This window comes from Carettochelys insculpta, chromosome 17, assembly GCF_033958435.1.
Source record: "Carettochelys insculpta isolate YL-2023 chromosome 17, ASM3395843v1, whole genome shotgun sequence".
In the NCBI taxonomy this organism is placed as follows: domain Eukaryota; kingdom Metazoa; phylum Chordata; order Testudines; family Carettochelyidae; genus Carettochelys; species Carettochelys insculpta.
Window position 1 is genome coordinate 18,319,745 of NC_134153.1, and position 18,408 is coordinate 18,338,152.

At 49.7% G+C, this 18,408-nt stretch overlaps 1 protein-coding gene across 10 annotated transcripts in view; it reads left to right on the forward strand.

Moving 5' to 3' along the window:
* Positions 1–15,785: 15,785 nt before the first annotated feature.
* ADNP (activity dependent neuroprotector homeobox) overlaps positions 15,786–18,408 on the forward strand; it is a 46,612-nt gene continuing 43,989 nt past the window's right edge. For all 10 annotated transcript variants that reach the window (XM_075012251.1, XM_075012246.1, XM_075012249.1 and 7 more), the window contains exon 1: positions 15,786–16,032. The gene's annotated coding sequence lies outside the window, so the exon portion shown is untranslated. The remainder of the gene's footprint in view (positions 16,033–18,408) is intronic.

The window sequence follows — 18,408 nt, forward strand, 5'->3', positions numbered from 1 at the left end:
TCAATTATAGGTCTTTTTTGTCTAGGCTCCAAAAATATTACATTTGTTTCCATGCAGAGGTGCAGTGAAAGCACATTTTTTGTACTCCTGGTAGTTTTATCACCCACGAGTGAAGCAGGTCCTGAAAATTACTATTGTCAGTTATTTGTGATCCAACTGCAAGATCGTGTAGCCTAGATTTTCAAATGTGCGCAACTGAATGTTCCAAAATATGACTTTTGGACTCAGTTGCTGCAATTTGCTTGTGAAAGGCCAGTATCTAACTGGTCATATTTGTCCATTTTACTTGATATTCTTATGCAAGTGTAGTAATTGCGTGTGCAAATTAGGCTCACAGGTCCTTGGTGTTTTTGTTTTGTTTTGTTGTTTGTTGGAGAGAGATCTGAAAATTCTGAATAAAATTTCTAAATGCCAGTCCATAAGCAACATTTATCTACACAGAAAACTTCTCTTACTTTGCATGTTAATTGTAAATTAACTTTTCTTACTCTTTACAAAGGATGGTGATGAATAGTATGATCAAGTAGAAAACCACAAAGGAAAAACTAAAGTACTTGCTGTGTGGGCAAGTGAGTGGCTCACAGTGCCTTTTCTTAAATGAAAATAGAACTTCACAAGCGTGAATCTCACACATTGGTGAAGGGTCAAGCACAGGATCCTGAAGCCCAGTGGTAGCTGATAGTAAGGATTTGAGGAATTGTCTTTAGCACCCCTATGCTAGAGAGATGAGTTCTCTGCTGAATTTGAACAGGCCCCTGTAAAATGGAGTGTGGAGAGCATCCCATAGATCTATATTTACAGAGATCTAGTGGCTGGCAACCCTAGGTCAATTGGTAGCGGTTACCATTTAAGTAGGGGCAAAAACAGTGGTTGCCGCTATGCACCCTGTCCTCAAGTTGTACAGTGAATTCCTTCTACTCCCAACCATAATGAAGTACCCTGTGTGGAGCCTATTTACGTGTTCTTTGTGTTTTGAATGAATGTCGCCCACTGTTGACCAGAAGACCCAATGCAGTTTAGTGAGATTTACACGGAGACTCTTTATTTAAAAGGGGGCAGGGGAGCAGATTGCAGCCTTGTGTGTTGACTAGATATTAGTTCTTCAAAATTATATTACTGTAGTAATTTGCAGTAGTGCAGTTAGACAAAGTACCATCGACTTTCATAAACCGAATTTTTGGTTAAAAAAACGTGAATCAAAGAGCAGGGATCAGCTTATCAATGGATCAGCAAAACAATGCTAGCTCACAGCCTCTCGGGATAAACTGCTGGCATGCCAGGATGTTGTGTTTACCTGAAGCACTGGCAGGCACAGAGCCCCTTAACTCCCCATGCCTGCAATTCATTGTTACTGGCCAATGGGAGTTGTGGAAAGCAGCCCCTGGCTGAGGGACATGCTGGCTGCGACTTCCTGCTGCCCGTGGGCCAGGAATGGTGAATTGCAAGACACTGGGAGCTGCAGGGCTCCATGCCTTCAGGTGCTCCAAGTAAACAAAACATCCTGGTGCACCAGTGTCTTTCCCTAACAGGCTGGAAAATTAAGTTTGCCAATCTCTGAAATACAGAGTCAGCTTACGAAAGAGTCACAGCATTTTGTCATTTTTCCCTATCCATTTCGGGGGGTCCGCTTATGAACAAATGGGCTAATGAATGAGTATATACAATAATAAAAATACTTTTAGTGCCTTGCTACTAAATTGTATACAAATGAGTGGAGAACACCAGTTTGTTTATGCTTGAAGTTTAGTATATGGTTAGTTCTAATGAAATACTTGTGCCTGAAGTTAACGTGTGCTTAAGTATGTTGCTTGATTTGGACTGGGTGCTGCTCAGGATCAAATAAGCTAAGTGTTGGACTTTTAGGAGGGTTTTCGGGGCAGTCCTCTTCTTGAAGTTCAAATTCCCTAATTTTTATGTGAAAATTAGAACTGCTCTTTGAGCATTTCATCCACTAGGCCTCATTCCTCTTCCCCCTTCTAAAACAAATCACTTTACGCCATTACACAACTCCATGATTTTTTTTTAATTAATGTAACTAAGGTGATGCTGCCTCAATTCCCCAGTACATAAAGAATTAGAAATGTATTTGTACATGATTCCAGAAAATAGCTTATCCGTTATGTTTGCATATAAAAATAAAGCATACTTATATAATATTGTAGTCCCAAAAGTATGGCATAACTATCAATAATTTTTTCTTGGAATATTTTTGACATATTAGAGTAATTGAAAGGAACAGAAGCAAGTCAGGGTTTTGACCCAACGAACAAAGTTGCGTTTATTTTTTTGATGTGGAAAACCCTGGGGCCTACAAAGTCCTTATTATTTATTATTATTATTATTATTATTATTATTATTAAATATATGGGTACATCAGTTACCCTCACAAATCAGCTAAGGTCATATGCACATACAGCTTACCTGATTTGCATGCCTGACAGCATGAGAAATTAGACCTATAATTGTGTTTTAAACGCCCCAGCCCTGTTGCGTGCAATCAGTATGCACCTCACTTCTTAAAATCAGACTCTAATCTACATTATTTTTAAGGAAGTCCTATACAAATCCTACTGCTTTTAAGTTCTGCAAAATTAATATGGTCTTTACTCTCTCTGCTGTCCCTGCAAGTCCTTTAGCTGTGATGACTTGTGATTACAATAAAATTTCTTATTTCAATGCTTCTAATTACTATGAAAATTATATTCTTAATATTATTTATTATTTAATGCTTAATATTATTTAATGACAAATCAGAAGAAGATAATCTAATTCTTGACCTTCCCCCCCACCCCTCCACTCTCTGATTTGCTCACCTTGATGATTATCTTCTGATTTGTCCTTCTTGCTTACTGTTTTTGGTTCTCTGTGCCTTAAATATTGAGTCTGGTCTGGTCTGGCTATGGTCTGAAGAAGTGGGTCTGTCCCACGAAAGCTCACCTAATAAACCATTTTGCTAGTCTTTAAAGTTCTACTTGACTGCTTTTTGTTTTGATAGTGTATAGACTAGCATGACTTCCTCTTTGTTACTATTTCTTGGGAGGAGTCTTAAATTTCTCTGCCCATTTAATCCATGCGTCATGTTTGAGACTTACTAGTTGTGATGTGCACTAGGAAATGGATGAAGGTTTAGGTCACCAAACAGCCTTTAGGGGATTTTACGATTGTCTTGAAATCATGGGATCAAGAAATGACTCATTATTCTACTACCAGTCCTATGATTCATTTAGTCTTCCATTGACAATGGTTAAAATTATCAAAAGGGCTTAAGTGATTTAGGCACTTATGTTCAATATTTGAAAGTGCTACCCTAAATTCTATAGCATCAAGCATGTTTAACCCAGAACATGACATTCACTTAATACTAATAATTGTCCATTGCTTTAAAGGTCATAAAACTACTGAAGATTGCCATTTTGAACTTTCAGGTATTTTTATGAGACCTGAGACATCACCTTATTTTTGGGTGCTACAACTTAAACTACGCAGAGATGAAAACTGGTACAAAATGCAGCAGCCTATTTACTGGGGGCTGATCTTTACTTACGGGAAGAACAACGTGCTGGTAGTCAATCTGCCAGGGTTTGATTTAGTGCACCTAGTGGGACTGTGCTAAATCAAATAATCAGGGAGCTGCTGTTCACTGCAGTACTGCTAACAGGTATGAGGCATAAGGGAAGTCAACATGAGATTTTTATCCCATTGACCACCTGCTGTGAGGACAGTGACAAAAATTGATTTTTGATACTTCAACTCCAGCTACACAATTTTCATAGCTGAAGTTGTGTATTTTAAATCAATATTTCCCCCTAGTGTAGACCTGGCTGAGTGGAGTAACATAGTGGAAGCATATGACATTTATGGACAACAGCGTGCATTGAATTTTCCTTGGTCTATGGGTGGAGTTTAGGGGGTTAGTAATGACTTATAAAAGCCCTGAATGGCCTGGGACCAACATACCTAATGGATTATCTTTCCTCCTAGGCCAGTAGTTCTCAAACTTTTTGGCCCATAGCCCACCCCGCTCAATGCAAACCCTTCTAAGCTGCGTCTACACGTACACGCTACTTCGAAGTAGCGGCACCAACTTCGAAATAGCGCCCATCGCGTCTACACGCGTCGGGCGCTATTTCGAAGTTAACTTCGACGTTAGGCGGCGAGACGTCGAAGCCACTAACCTCATGAGGAGATAGGAATAGCGCCCTACTTCGACGTTCAACGTCGAAGTAGGGACAGTGTAGACGATCCGCGTCCCGCAACGTCGAAATTGCCGGGTCCTCCATGGTGGCCATCAGCTGGGGGGTTGAGAGACGCTCTCTCCAGCCCCTCAGCTCACTGGTGGCTGTGTGGAGCGGCCCCTTAAAGGTCCCCTCCCCCGCCCTGACTGCAGGAGGCTGAGGCAACGTGCAGGCTGCAGCCTGCACATGCGGGCAGCCTGCCGAGCCCTCAGCCCCTGAGACCGGCGATGGCTGCCCAGCAGCCCCCCCAGCGCCCCCAGGGGACCCCCCCCAAGGGGAGCCAGGGCAGCCAGCCGAGCCAGAAGACCTGCCAGTCTGGGAAGCGGCAGCGGGGCCCCTCCTGGACGGAGGCCGAGCTGCGGGACCTGCTGGGGCTCTGGAGCGAGGAGGAGGTGCTCCAGGTAATGGGGAGCAAGAGGCGGAACGCGGATGCGTTCGCTCGGCTGGCTGACGGCCTGGCTGCCCGGGGTCACCCTGCCCGCACTCCGGACCATGTCTGGAGTAAGGTCAAGGAGATGCGGCAGGGTTATGCCCAGGCCCGGGATGCGGCCAGCCGATCTGGGGCCGCCCCCGTCACTTGCCCCTTTTACAGGGAGCTCAGGGACATCCTGGGCTCCCGGCACACCTCCTCCCCTCCAGCCACCCTTGACACCTCGGCTGACGAGCCCCAGCAGGCCCTGCAGCCAGAGTCCGACCCGGAGGCAAGCCCCGCACCCCGGGGGCCCCCCCCGGAGGCCATCCCCAGGACATCGCGGCAGGAGGAGGAGGAGGAGGAGGAGGAGGAGGAGGGGGGCTCCTCCTCCGCAGAATCCAGCCTGCAGATCCTCCTCCTGCCATCCCGGAGCAACAGCAGGGCCTCCGACCCCCGGGGATCTCCGGACCGTGGGAACGGACCCACAGGTAGGTACCCCTCTCTGGTGGACACCCCGGGGCTGGAGGGGTGGGGGTAACAGAGATGTGTCCAGGGCCCCCCACACGCTCACATGGCCATGGCCCCAAGGACGCCAGGGCCATGGCCCTCACAGCACTGCAGCCATCAGCCCCTGCCCCCCCCACCCTGCATGACAGTGCCATGCCCCATCCCCGGGCCAGGGGGGAGCGGAACCTCGAGGGGCCCCCGGGCGGAGGGGGTGGGACACCCCGCAGCAGCAGCATGTGATGGAGTGGGGGGAGTGCCAAAGGGAGACTCAGCCTACATATGAGCCACCCGAGCCAAGGAGCTCCCAGGGCCAAAGGAGGATCCTGGCGCTACAGCTGGCAGGTGACACCTCTGCCCTGAGCAAACGGGGGAGGAGCCGAGCTGGCTTGGAATTGGGGGGCGAGGGCGGGGGCCACAGGTAGAGGCTAGGGGAAGGGAGAGCTGGTAGGCAGCCAGCCTGAGGAGGGGGAAAGCTGCATCCCAGAGGGGCCCCCCTTGGGGTCCTCTCCCCACGACGGGTTGGAAGGACTGTCTCTTCCGACAGCTGGTGCTGTCACTCCTGCCAGAAACTGGCCATCTGTGGCCTAAGAAACCTCTCCTGCTCTCAGACCCTGCGGGGTGAAGTGAGAGTCGCTCCCACCAGGGGATGGGGTGCAGGGCAGGGGGACCCCTGAACCCCATCCATCACAGCAGCATCTCCCGGGGACGGGGATGGGGAACCTGCAGCACAGGGCGGGGGGGACAAAGGCCACGGCTCGGGGCCCACACTAACGCCTGTCTCCATTCTTCTTTCCCCCCTCCTCTCCTGTGTCCTGCACCTGCACCTGCACCATCCGAAGGACCGGAAGAGAGCGCCGGCGAGGCCTCGGTTGTCCCGGAGAGCCCTCCGGGACCCTCGCTCCAGGGCAGCCCCTCGGCCGAGGAACGACCGGCCCCGCGGAGGGCCAGATGGCGGACCCCGCGCCTGCTACCGGCGGCGGCCACGGACCCCCAGCTGCTGGCCATCCTCCGCCGGCAGCTGGAGGTGTCGGAGCAGCACCTCCGGCTGCAGGAGCAGGCGCTGGCCTGGCGCAGGGAGGCATGGGGGGCCTATATGGAGACCATCAACCGGCTGGTCGACTACCTGGCCCCCCATGCCGCGCCGGCCGAGCCACCGCCCGCCATGCCTGCTCCTGCAGCCCCACCACCAGCTGCTCCAGCCGTCGCCGGGCCGTCCGCCGTCGCCCCACCACCTCCCCGCGAGGGCCACCACGCCGAGGGACCCCTGGAGCCACCCGAGACTCGCCGGCGCCGCTACCTTCTGGTGGAGCCCGCTCTCACCCAGCCGCGGACCAGACTGCAGGCCCAGCGGAGCTCCCGGCCAGGCACGCCCACTGCTGGGCTGTAGGGGCGAGGGGCCCGGGACGTGGCCCCCCCCTTGTTGGACAGACTTTGGGGACTGCTTTATGTTGGTGCCCCTGTTTGCCCCATCCCCCCCCTGTAAATAGTTCTCCCCGTTCTCCTCCCTGCTTTTCTTTTTTGTTGATGGCGCACAGTTCTTTGCTTTGTTGTTGTATATTGTTTTATTTGTGCACATCTTCCTTTTGTTGAACGTTTGTCCCTCCTTTTTGGTTTCTGTTTCACATATTTATTTATTTACAAAAAAAAAAAAAATTCGTTAAGACAAAAAAAACATTTACGTTCACCCACAAGTTCGTGCTGTCATTTCTCCTGGACAAGTGGGGGGGGGGGCGGTGGGGTGCTCCATGGTGTGGGCGTTGGGGCAGGAGTGTGGGGGAGGAAGGGGCGGGCAGTAGGGGGCCTGGGCAGAGTTCACCCCGCGGCCTGTTGCTTGAAGTGGGCCCGCAGGGCCTCCCGGACCCGGGTCCCCTCTGGGTCCACCTGCCGACTGGGGGCAGCAGGTGGCTGCACGTGTGCCCTGCCGGCCTCGGCGGCCCAGCCCTGAAGAAAGCTCTCCGCCTTGCTCTCCACGAGGTTGTGCAGGGCGCAGCAGGCACCCACAATCTGGGGGATGTTGTTGGGGCTGGCATCCAGGTGGGTCAGGAGACATCGCCAGCGTCCCTTGAGGCGGCCAAATGAGCGCTCCACCACCTGGCGTGCACGGTTCAGGCGCTCGTTGAAGCGCTCCTGGCTGGCGGAGAGGTGGCCCGTGTAGGGGCGCATGAGCCACGGCCGGAGGGGGTAGGCCGCATCCGCGATGATGCAGAAGGGCATGGTGGTGTCCCCCAGAGGGATCTCCCGCTGGGGGATGTAGGTCCCCGCCTCCAGCCGGCGGCACAGGCCCGAGTTCCGGAAAACCCGGGCGTCGTGGGTGCTGCCAGGCCAGCCCACGTAAATGTCCTGGAACCGTCCCCGGCTGTCCACCAAGGCCTGCAGGACGACTGAATGGTAGCCCTTCCGATTGAGGTATCGGCCTCCACTGTGGTGCGGGGCGCGGATGGGGATGTGAGTCCCATCCAGAGCCCCAAAGCAGTTGGGGAAGCCCAGGGTGGCAAAGGCGGCGACAGTGGCCTGTGGGTCCCCCAGCCTCACGAGCCTGTGCAGGAACATGGCGTTGATGGCACGCACGACCTGCACAGAAAGCACATGGGACAGCCCCAATGAGGGGTGAGCAGGGTGTACGTGGCCCTGCCCTGCCCTGCCCTGCCCTGCTCTGCCCTGCCCTGCTCTGGCCCCCCTGCCCTGCCCTGCCCTACCCTGCCCTACCCTGGCCTGCTCTGGCCCCCCTGCCCTGCCCTGGCCTCCCCCTGTGGGTTCTCTTACCTCCATGAAGACAGCCCCGACGGTGGCCTTTCCGACACCAAACTGCTGCCCCACGGATCGGTAGCTGTCCGGAGTGGCCAGCTTCCAGACAGCGATGCCGACCCGTTTCTCCACAGGGAGGGCACGCCGTATGGCAGTGTCCCGGTGCCTGAGTGCGGGGGTGAGCCACTGGCACAGCTCCAGGAATGTCTGGCGGGTCATCCTGAAGTTCCTGAGCCAGTGGTCGTCGTCCCACTCCCCAAGCACCAGCCGCTCCCACCAGTCGGTGCTGGTGGGGTAGCTCCACAGCCGCCGGCGTGTGAGGCAGGGGGGGGGCGGGGTGCTGCAGGGGTAGGGGCTGAGCCCTGCTGCCCTGGGGGCATCTCCTCCCCTGGGGCAAGAAGGTGCTCAGCTGCCCCCAACATGGCATGAGCCAGGGCAAGCCCTGCTCCTGCTGGGAGGGCTGGGTGGACCTCTAGCTGCTGCTGCTGCTGCTGCTGCTGCTGCTGCTGCTGCTGGGGGTCCATGACTGCGGCGCTCGGGGTCTGTGTGCCTATATGGCTCCTCAGACCGCGTGCTGTGCAGGCTGAGTGTATGTGGGAGGGGCCCTTTAAGGGAGCGGCTAGCTGTTGCCCCGGAAGCGCTAGTCCGCCCGTTGACCCTGTCTGCAGCTGTGCCTGGCATCCCTATTTCGATGTGTGCTACTTTGACGTGTAGACGTTCCCTCGCTGCGCCTATTTCGATGTTGGGCTGAGCAACGTCGAAGTTGAACATCGACGTTGCCGGCCCTGGAGGACGTGTAGACGTTATTCATCGAAATAGTCTATTTCGATGTCGCAACATCGAAATAAGCTATTTCGATGTTGGCTGCACGTGTAGACGTAGCCCTACAGACCACCAGCCAACCACCCATGATGATAAAATGCATTTGCTTATCTCTAAACATCTTAAATACTAACTTAATCATATTAGGCTACTGAAGCATAGCACTATAAATACACAGCTATAACAGAAGGTGGTGTATATTTGGATCTTACTGCATATATTGTTAGTATACCAAACTTTGTTTTAAATAAAGTAAAATATTAATTTATGTTCAAAACAAAAAGCTTCAATATTGTCTTTATTTCCGGCAGAAGTGGATCACTGACCCATAGAAAAATCAGTTGTGGGCCACAGATAGATGAGAAGCAAAAAAACCCACTAATCCTTATTGATGGAACCCACAGCTGAAACAAATGCTTCACTCCCATTGTGTGCCAGCCCCACAGGGTGGGGGGAATGGAGGGGAGGGAGGACTGAGGTTCTGGACTTCTCATTGGCCAGATTAACACTGCTAGGTCTGGGGGCTAGAAGATTTTGTGTGCCAGGTGCTAGGGTGGGGCCAAAATGAGGGGTTCACTGTATGGGAGGGGGCTGCTAGAGAGTAGAATAGGGCTGGGGAGTCCAGGGTTTGAGTGGCAGGTGGGGTGCAGAAGCAGACTGAGGGTGGAGGTCTAGCCAGGAGGGAGGGTGTAGGAGCAGGCTGGGCATTTGGCTGGGAGGGGGCTAAGGGTGGAGGCCTTGCTGGGAGGGAGGGAGCAGGAAGGAACTGAGAGGGGAGGGAGGATGCGGAAGGGAACTGGGATTGAGAGGTCTGTGCAAGAGGGAGATGTGGGCATTATCCTGTCTCCTCCTGCCAGTGTCCCCTGTAAGCTGAGCTCTTGGGCAGCCACCCAGGAGAGAGTCAAGTGTCACCCAGCTGACTGGCAGAGTGCCCACAGCTGCCTGCATGGATTTCTGTTGGTGGTGCACATCTGCATATGCCTTGGTACACATAAAATGTATTCAGACCATGGATGGAAAAACTTAGAAGGGGCATTGCCTGCTACTCTCACTGGCTGGAGGGAAAGGAGAATGGGGGAGGGGGAATAGCAGTGTGCAGAGCTGCTTCTTCCCCCAGCAAGCTGGATATGGCCTGTGAAGCTTGGGGTTCCTTCCCCACCCCCAGCAGCAGGAAACCAACACTGGTGCTCCAACTTCGAAAGGGAGGATGGTGCATGGGGCTGGAGCATCAGTGTGGGCTACCCAGTGTGGGGGAGGAGGACCAAACCCTGAACATGTGGCCTACCTGCAAGGTGGTCGTAGACCATTAGGGGTCCACAGACTGCAGTTTGAAAACCACTGTCCTAGGCCATACTGTCACCCCTGTGGTCAGCAAAGATACTCAAGCTGAACCCAACTCACTATAAAAAGGAGGAAGTTGCTGGCAGGGCATTCTCTGTGTGGGTTCTGAGAGTCTCAAATTTGCTTCTTTTGGTCCAAAATAGTCCAAATTTGATGACTTGCTCTTCACACTGCAAAAGACAGAGTGGAAGTGCAAAACTTGTTTAGGTTTTGCAGATGCCAGAATATACTTCCTAGATGGTGAAGGAAAGTAGATGGCTCTCAGGTGTGGTTTTATATATGGAGATACACATCTCATAGAGCTGGAAGGGACCTCAGGAGGTCATTGACTCCAGTCCCCTGTCCTCATGGCAGGACCAAACACCATCCCTAACAGATTTTTTTTTTAAATCTATCTGCTCCAGACACCTAAATAGCCTCCTCAAGGATTGAGCTCATAACCTTGGGTTTAGTAGGCTAATGCTCAAGCCACTGAACTACTGGCTAATTATTAATTAATAATAATTAATGCTGCAGAGATTTAATGTAAGCATCTATATTGTTTAATTAATTATTTTGAGGATACCTAGAGCCTTGGATATGCATCCTTATTATTTTGAAGCTAAATAAATACACATAATCATGGCACCAATCTTGTTAAACTGTTGCAGCTTTATATGTGGACACTCTTATACTGGTTTAACTTGCTCACCATCTGACTAAATCTGTACAAGAGCATACTATCAGTTAGACCTCTATATCTTTTGTGTGTAGGCAAGCCATGACTAAACATCACTTTCCATCTCACTTGTCCAACTTGCAGTCTCTCGCTTCTGTGATGCCATAATCTCAATAATTCTCCATGTACCACAGGCTTTCATGGTAGAAAAAAATCTGCATTCCAGATGTTAAAAAGCCATCAGGATTTTTTTTTAATGTACTCATGGTACACAACCTTAGCCGAGTCTACACTTGAGGGGTTATTTCAAAATAACAGGGAATTATTTCAAAATAATGTAGTCCTGATTTTGGCCACATCTATGCTTGCACGTTCTTTTGGAAAATCCGGCCCTTTTTAGAAAGAACATGGGGAACATCTACCCACAAAACGTGCTCTTTTGAAAGTAAATTGAAAAATGCAGATCTTCTTTCGGAGGCGCTCTTCCTCTCCTCGGTCAGGAAGAGTGCCTTCTGTCAAAAGAATCTTTGGGAAAAAAGCGTGGGTAGGTGCTCCATGGGCCCCTATTTTGAAAGAGGGGTCCTCCATGGTGCCAGCCAGCCGGAGCACAGAGACATCCCTTACAACACTCTCAGAGCTTTATGGTCTCTGCCTCCATCTGCTCTTAAAGCAGCAGAGAACCCAAAACCCTGTGGCAGGAAGCTGAGAGCATGGAGTGAGTGAGCATGTATGCTGCTGTGACCTATGCCCTCCAGCCACCCCTGCAGTGCCCGGAGCCACCATGGCCAGCATCCAGCCATCCTGCGACACCCAAGGGGCCAGAGGAGCCCGCATGAGGCACAAAACGGAGGGCTCCCTCAGGGACTGAACCAGAGATCCAGGACCTCCTGCGACTCTGGCAAGATGAGGAGGTCCTCTGGGACACCATGGGCCACAGGTAGAATGCCCCTGCCTATGCCCAACTAGCCAGCAGCTTGGCTGCCCAAGGCCACCCTGTCTGGATCACCGACCAGGTCTGGTGCAAGGTCAAGCAAATGTGGCAGGCACACATGAGGGCCCAAGACAGCACCAGCTGGTTGGGGCAGGCCCCGGACACCTGCCTGTATTATCAGGAACTACACAGGCTCCTCACTGGCAAAGACAGCTTCCCATCCTGCAGCCTCCTGGACACAGCAGTCCCAGAGCTCCCTGCTATACCTCCTCCCATGACTGCATATCACTCAAGTGTGTGCATTTATACAACAAAAGCTTTTGCCTCCAGCCTGTAAACTGGGGACCAAGGAATTTGTTTTTTCTTACACATTTTATGTTGCAAATGCTGTGCCCATTGACGTGCCACATCAACAATAATCCTGATTTCTAAGTCACTTTCCAAGTATTAGAATTTGCAGTATTATACGTTTTTTCTGCAAGCATATTGTCAACCTTTTTACAGTTTTTTTTTTCAGGTAGTAGGAATACCACTGAAAATCCTGGAGAAAGAAATTTTAGTATTTGGACTTAACCACTGATTAAACTGACAAATATAAAAACGAAACTTTCAATGCTACACATCATCAACTTCTTCCATAACTCCTCTTTAAAGCGGCAAAGAGTTACATAGTCACTTTACCAATATACTCCTCCTCGCCTTCCACAGCTTCTAAGTCCAAAAATGCCCTTTAGGATTGTCTTGCCACCACACCACAAATCTAAATTAATTTCTTGTGACTTCAATTTCACTTATCTGTAACTGCTATTCATTTTCCATACTTCAGTCTTCACAATGTAAAGTATTCCAGTTATTTATGTGTATCAGAACAGAATAATTAGCTACAGTAAAGCAGAGGGTAATCTTTGCTTCCCAGTGTGCTTCACCCACTTCACACTCACCTATCTGGGTTTTTTCCTCTCTGGATCATCTTAGTTTGTCCTGTTTTTAATTTCAGCAAAAAGGTTGTGACTAGCAGTACTCTATTAAATGTGTTGCAAATGGCAATCCACTACTCAGATAATAATTGCCTGTAATATGAAAAACCAAAATTCTGACCAGAGCCAAATTTGGAAAATAATAGCATCTGCTCATTACAATATTAATAAGCAATAGCTAAAAAGAGATTGAGTGGGAAAAAAATCAAACCTAGCACATTTAAAGGTCATAAGGCTTGTTTGGGGGTGTTTTGTTTTCATATGCAGCTATCAAATTAAATTAATTGGATGTAGAGTACATGTTAGTATATTTCACTCTGTGGTACAGTCAATTTAGTGGCATCTCAGGAAAGGGTGTCTTTCTCCATGAGCTCCGGAGGGATGCAGGGATTGCTGAATGGTTCTTTTAACTTGTTATCTTCAGAATTTTATACCTATTTAACTATGCTTCACAAATATATTTCCAACATTTTTTTAAATTGCACTATAAAACGAAAGTATATACCTTTGTAAAGCAAATCTAAGTTATATAAGAACTTAAAATAGCTTGTTTTGCTTAAAATTGGTCATATATTGTCAAGTTTTCTAGAACGTACATACTTAAAGAACAATTATATATCATCTTTCTATAAGTAAGTAGCACTAGCCTTTTTCGTTTGTTTGTAGGGTTCAATAAGTTATGTGTATTTCAATGAGGTTGTACATGAAGGACTGTTTTCTTGTCTTATTGTTTCTTATGACCACCAAAGTGAATTTACCATGAAAATGTATCTGGTCATTTGGAATGGGTTACACAAACAATGACAATCCACAATAAATTATAAAATCTGAAAAACAAGTAAAAGTCTTAAACAGGAGGGAAAAGTAGGAAATTCTACAAAATATCACAAAATTGTACAAGAAAAGGGGGTAGTTTTTCAGATTGCAGCCTTTTAAAAATATGAGACTTAACTAGTGAAGTTTTGCGAAGTAATTTTTTGCAAGTTTTTCGTGCTCTTAACTTCAGGCCACGGTTTGAAAAACACTTCAGACTTTTGTTTTTATGTCTCTAATGACCTTACTGTTGTACACATTATTCTAAATCAACAAGTTTTGGAACACTGGAAACTGTATAAATTGAGCTACATTGTAGCCATAAAATATCTCAGCATTTTAGGGTGATAGAAGTGCTCATCCTTTGTCATTTAAAGATACTTTGTGCACTGTTATTGAATTAGATCTTGATCTTGCAAAGGGACCTTGCATAAGCTTATCTTATGGACCATGAATAGTCCCACTTAGGGCCTTAGTTTGTGACATACTTGTTTTAATATGGAAATTATACTTTTGAATTACAACCTAAAATTGTTAAGGTAAAATTAGTTTACTTCTTTATGTGTAAAAACCTGATAAGTAATAAACAAGATATAATAATAATCTAGTTTCAGAGAACTCTTTGGTTTCTGTAAAATCAAAACCTGTCACATCTCAATCATTTTTAGAAAGTGCTGGCAAAAAAAGAACAAAGTTCAAAGTGTCTTTCTCTTCTAGAATGAAAGATATTGCAATAGGTGTGTTTCATACGACATTTACCCAGTTTGAACCAGCCTTATGACTTTTGCCTCAAATCTTAAGCCACATCAACATTTTGGGGAAGATCGATGCTGCTGCAGTTGGTCTTCTGGAGTCTGATTAGCATGCCTGGTAAGGACGAGCTAAGTAGAAGTTACAGGGCACCCATGTTGGCACTGATACTCCTGCCTCTCATTAAGAGTAAGGGAGGTGGACAGGAGTGAATACTCCCATCGACCTACCTTAGTGGAGATGGTGTGGAAGCCCGAATTAACATATATTGACTCCAACAATGTAATCAACGTAGCTGGAATTGCAAACTCAATTCAACCTTCCACAGCAATGATCTCCCCTTAAGCTGTGTCAACCTTGGGCTTTTTCCATGAGGTACAATTTTAAGTAGGGAAGTTTATTTTCCAAATCTAAAAGTGTGAGCTACTTTGTGTCAAAGTTCTGTCAAGGCAAATGAATGGTTTGCAAGACAGTGTTATTGCTGTTTTCCAAAGCCAGATAAAATCCAGTTAACTCTTGCAATACAATAATAGAAGTATCAAAGCCATCTAACTCTTTCAAAAGATTTTAGCTTATCTTTCTCTGTTCTGTATCGTTTAATGCCAAAGGGTGTGGTTACAATTGCATTGTGCATAGTGTGATCACTATTGCGCTGTCCATGGTGTGAGGTGTGAATGCTATTTCTGTGTGTGGTCACTCTTGCACTGTCCATGGTGTGACAGCTACTTCTGTGTGGGGTCACCATAGCTCACTGGTGAAAACTACTGCACTGTGTATGCTGTACTTTAACGTCCTGTGCATGTTGTACAACCTGCTGTTGCTGCTGCTCAGTGCAATCGTTGTTTCATCTGTGCTGCACAGCACTATGGTGTGCAAGCAAACAGAAGGCCCCTCTCCCCATAGGCAAAGGCCCTCGCTGCCCTCCCCTGCGTCTGTCGTCGTGGAGCCAAGCCTTGTGCAGTCCTAGACATGGGCAGAGCGCCTGGTGTTAGGTGTGTGCACCATCACTCGGGCACGAGGTCTAGTGCTCACTATGATGAGGTCACGTGATGAAGTCACTTCTCTATCACGTGGGCGTGTACTCACTATGCTCGTGCCCCCACTCCAGACATAGCGCCTAGGCCCCTCTCGTCCCCGCCTGGCAGGATGTAGTCCCGGCTGGGGGTGGCGGAAGGATAAGCAGGCGGCGCCAAACCCTGCTGAGGCCCCAGCCGCAGGGCGCGGCGCCTCCTAGCGGGCCTAGGGTAGATCCCGCCGCCGGGTGCCCCTCTCGCGAGAGCCCCCCCCATCGGCAGGGTTATGTAACCCATTTCCCCTCCCCCTTCCCTTAAAGGGCCCGCTCCCCGAGGTGGAATAGGGTCTAGGAGTACAGGACCCCATCGGGGCTCAGGCCCCCACACCCCCGGGGCGCGGCCCCCTCCCCTCCCGCTGGACAATGAGTCCCGTATGCTAATGAGAATCTCGCGTCACTTCCGCTCTTTCTCGGCCGCCATCTTGGCCAGGGCAGGTTCTGGGCAGGAGGGACCCGGCTGTATTGTCTGCAGGGCGCCCAGGGAGCCCCCCTCCCCCGGCCCGGAGCCTGACACCCCCCCCTCCGGGGACCGAACGCAGTGGAGCCGCCACCGCCCCCTCCCCCCGGGACCTGCTCACCATAGGCCACCTCCACACACACTCACCCCCCGCCAACCAGCCCCCTTTGTCTCCCCCGCGCCGCCGCCGGCTCCGCTCCGCCCGCCCAGAGACCCGGGCGGCGCCAGGGAGGCAGCTCCGCGCACCCCCACCCCCAGCCAGAGGTGCCGGGGGAGCGCCCGCCCTCCTCTGCTGAGGAGCGCCCCAGGCAGGTAGGTGAGTCCGCGGGTCAGAGCCGGGAGGAGGCAGCCCCCACCCCCGATCTGTGCTGTGGTGCAGCTGTCCCCCCCCCTCCCCCGTAAGCCGCGGGGCAGGAGCCCCACGCCGTCCCCGCACAGTGCAGTGTCCAAGGCGATGCCCGCTGCAGGCGGGCGCTGCGGAGTTTGCGGGCAGCTCCCGCCCCTCTCCGCAGCTGCACACATGTTGCAAAGACTTGCATGGACCGGGGAGGCCGGTTCTCGCTCGGTGCTCCGGCCCACCCGCACCGGCTTGGGGGCCGCTACCGGCTTCCCCTCTCCCTTCCCGGGGCCTGGATGGCAGATGCAGCCCCAGCCTCTTCTCTCGGTCCCTCAATCCCCCCTCCCCCCCCGGCGGCGGCGGCGGAGGCTGCACATGGATGTGCCTCGAGGCTGGCTTTCATGCACGGTCTGCACTGGCGGCGGTGGATCTATCGCCTCTAGCATCTCGGGGCTGTCCTTAGCATGCCGCCTGCCCGCTGACGGTCCCTAACGGCAGACTTGGCGCTGGAGAGAGGCCGGAAAGCAGCGCTGGCTGCGGTGCAATGAATGGAGACGAGTGCAGCCTCCCCCACTAGCCGGGTGTGTGTCTGCTGGAAAAGGCGCGATTCACGACTGGTCCCCTGAGCAGAACAGCGACTGCAGGCTGGAGTAACATTCACCTAGCGAGCCTCTCGCCACCCCGGGCCACAGCTGCTGTAACCCATTTCTCAGAGAAAGGCAGGAGAAATCCCTAAAACGTTGCTTTCTGCCGCTCGAAGGTTGCACCCTCCTCACCTACCCCATCATATTGCTTTTCGTTCGCGTATACGGTCTAAGTTAGTGCTTTTTGGTTTTTTTGAAAGGAGCCAAATGAACGTGACTCTTTTTTGTGTGTTGGGGTTGTCTTAAATCTGTATTGTTGCATCTGGTTTATGGCCATGGAAGAAAAATACCAGCCCCCACCCAAAATGCACCGCAGCCAGTTCGGTGGAAAGGAGAGATGAGTGTTCAAGTCAGTAGGGGGCGCGTTCTCTACACTGGGTAAGGTTGCTGCAGAGAGGGGGAAGGGCCCCAGATGCATAGAGAGTAGCTGCTACACAGCGCCTTCTACAGACCTGGGAAAATGGGCCTATCACTAAGTGCTAGTTGCTCTTAGGAGCTGACAGCAGCACAGTGAAGGACTGAGTGAATAGAGCAGTGATTTAGAGAAGAATCTGATCGCTTCAATATGTTTTTTGAAACTACGGTGACCAAAATGTATTCATGGCATCAAATTCTCAGTGCCATTCCCTATCATGCTATCACTTTGTATTTTCATTCAGTTCATAGAGTTTGAGCAACTCTGCCACTATAATAGTCTGAGATCACTTTTGAAGTTGACAGTACTTGTGTCCAGAGATCACACTGATTAAATGAAAAAAATGAGAGAACTAGAGTATGTGGATGATTTCTGTCTCTTTCAAGGCTGTACATGGTCCTCCGTGAAGAATGCAGTAATTGTACGAAAACTTGATTGTGGTTTTTGGTGCCATCTGCTTTACAAACTTGCATGGCTTTTTCACACATATGGAATGCATGGCAATAGTGATGTAGAAACATTAATGATATCATGCATTGCTAAAGCTTCGCATGCTTTATCTCCAGACTGAGTAAGCTATGCTTTGCTTGGACTGGGATTCCTTCATGATTTTGTCTCATGATCTTGGTTTTAATGAAAATATATGACAGGCTTAAGAGCTTTAGAATCTTTTAGAAAAATATGATGGAGCTTTCCTTAGTTTATGTCATGATGTTTCCATTAGCTTTCCTTATTCATATTTTAACAATGATCAGGGAGGGGAGATATGTTTAGATGTAGTATTATTACTACTTGTGAAGCATAGTATGGCCTACTTAAATTCATTCAGATTGACTTGCCTGGCTCCCTGTTAGATAACCTGGATCTCACTTGACTGTCTGGAAAAATTGAACTTTCACTTGGAGAGGATTTTAACTGTACTTTATGAAGCTTGATTGAGGCTTAATATCACAGTTACCGTCTGTTCTGATGAGGAAGATGGAGCATCCCCTTTAAAGCCAGTTGCTTTTAAAACAAAACAAAAATAGATCAATTCATGCCTTGTACTATTTGTAAAATGTATTTATAGATGTTGGGTAGAGATTTTGTATCAATATCAAATGCAACCAGTCTCTTCCTCACAACATACAGTGAACTTTGACTATTGTATAGAAGTGAAAAGAAACATACACTGTTGCTACTGAAAGTTGTCAGTTCAGGATGATTCATTGTAACATGGTTGTTAAATATTTGCTGAAGATGCTTTCAGTATACCCTAACACAAGCCTTCACATAGAGATATCTTTTTGACA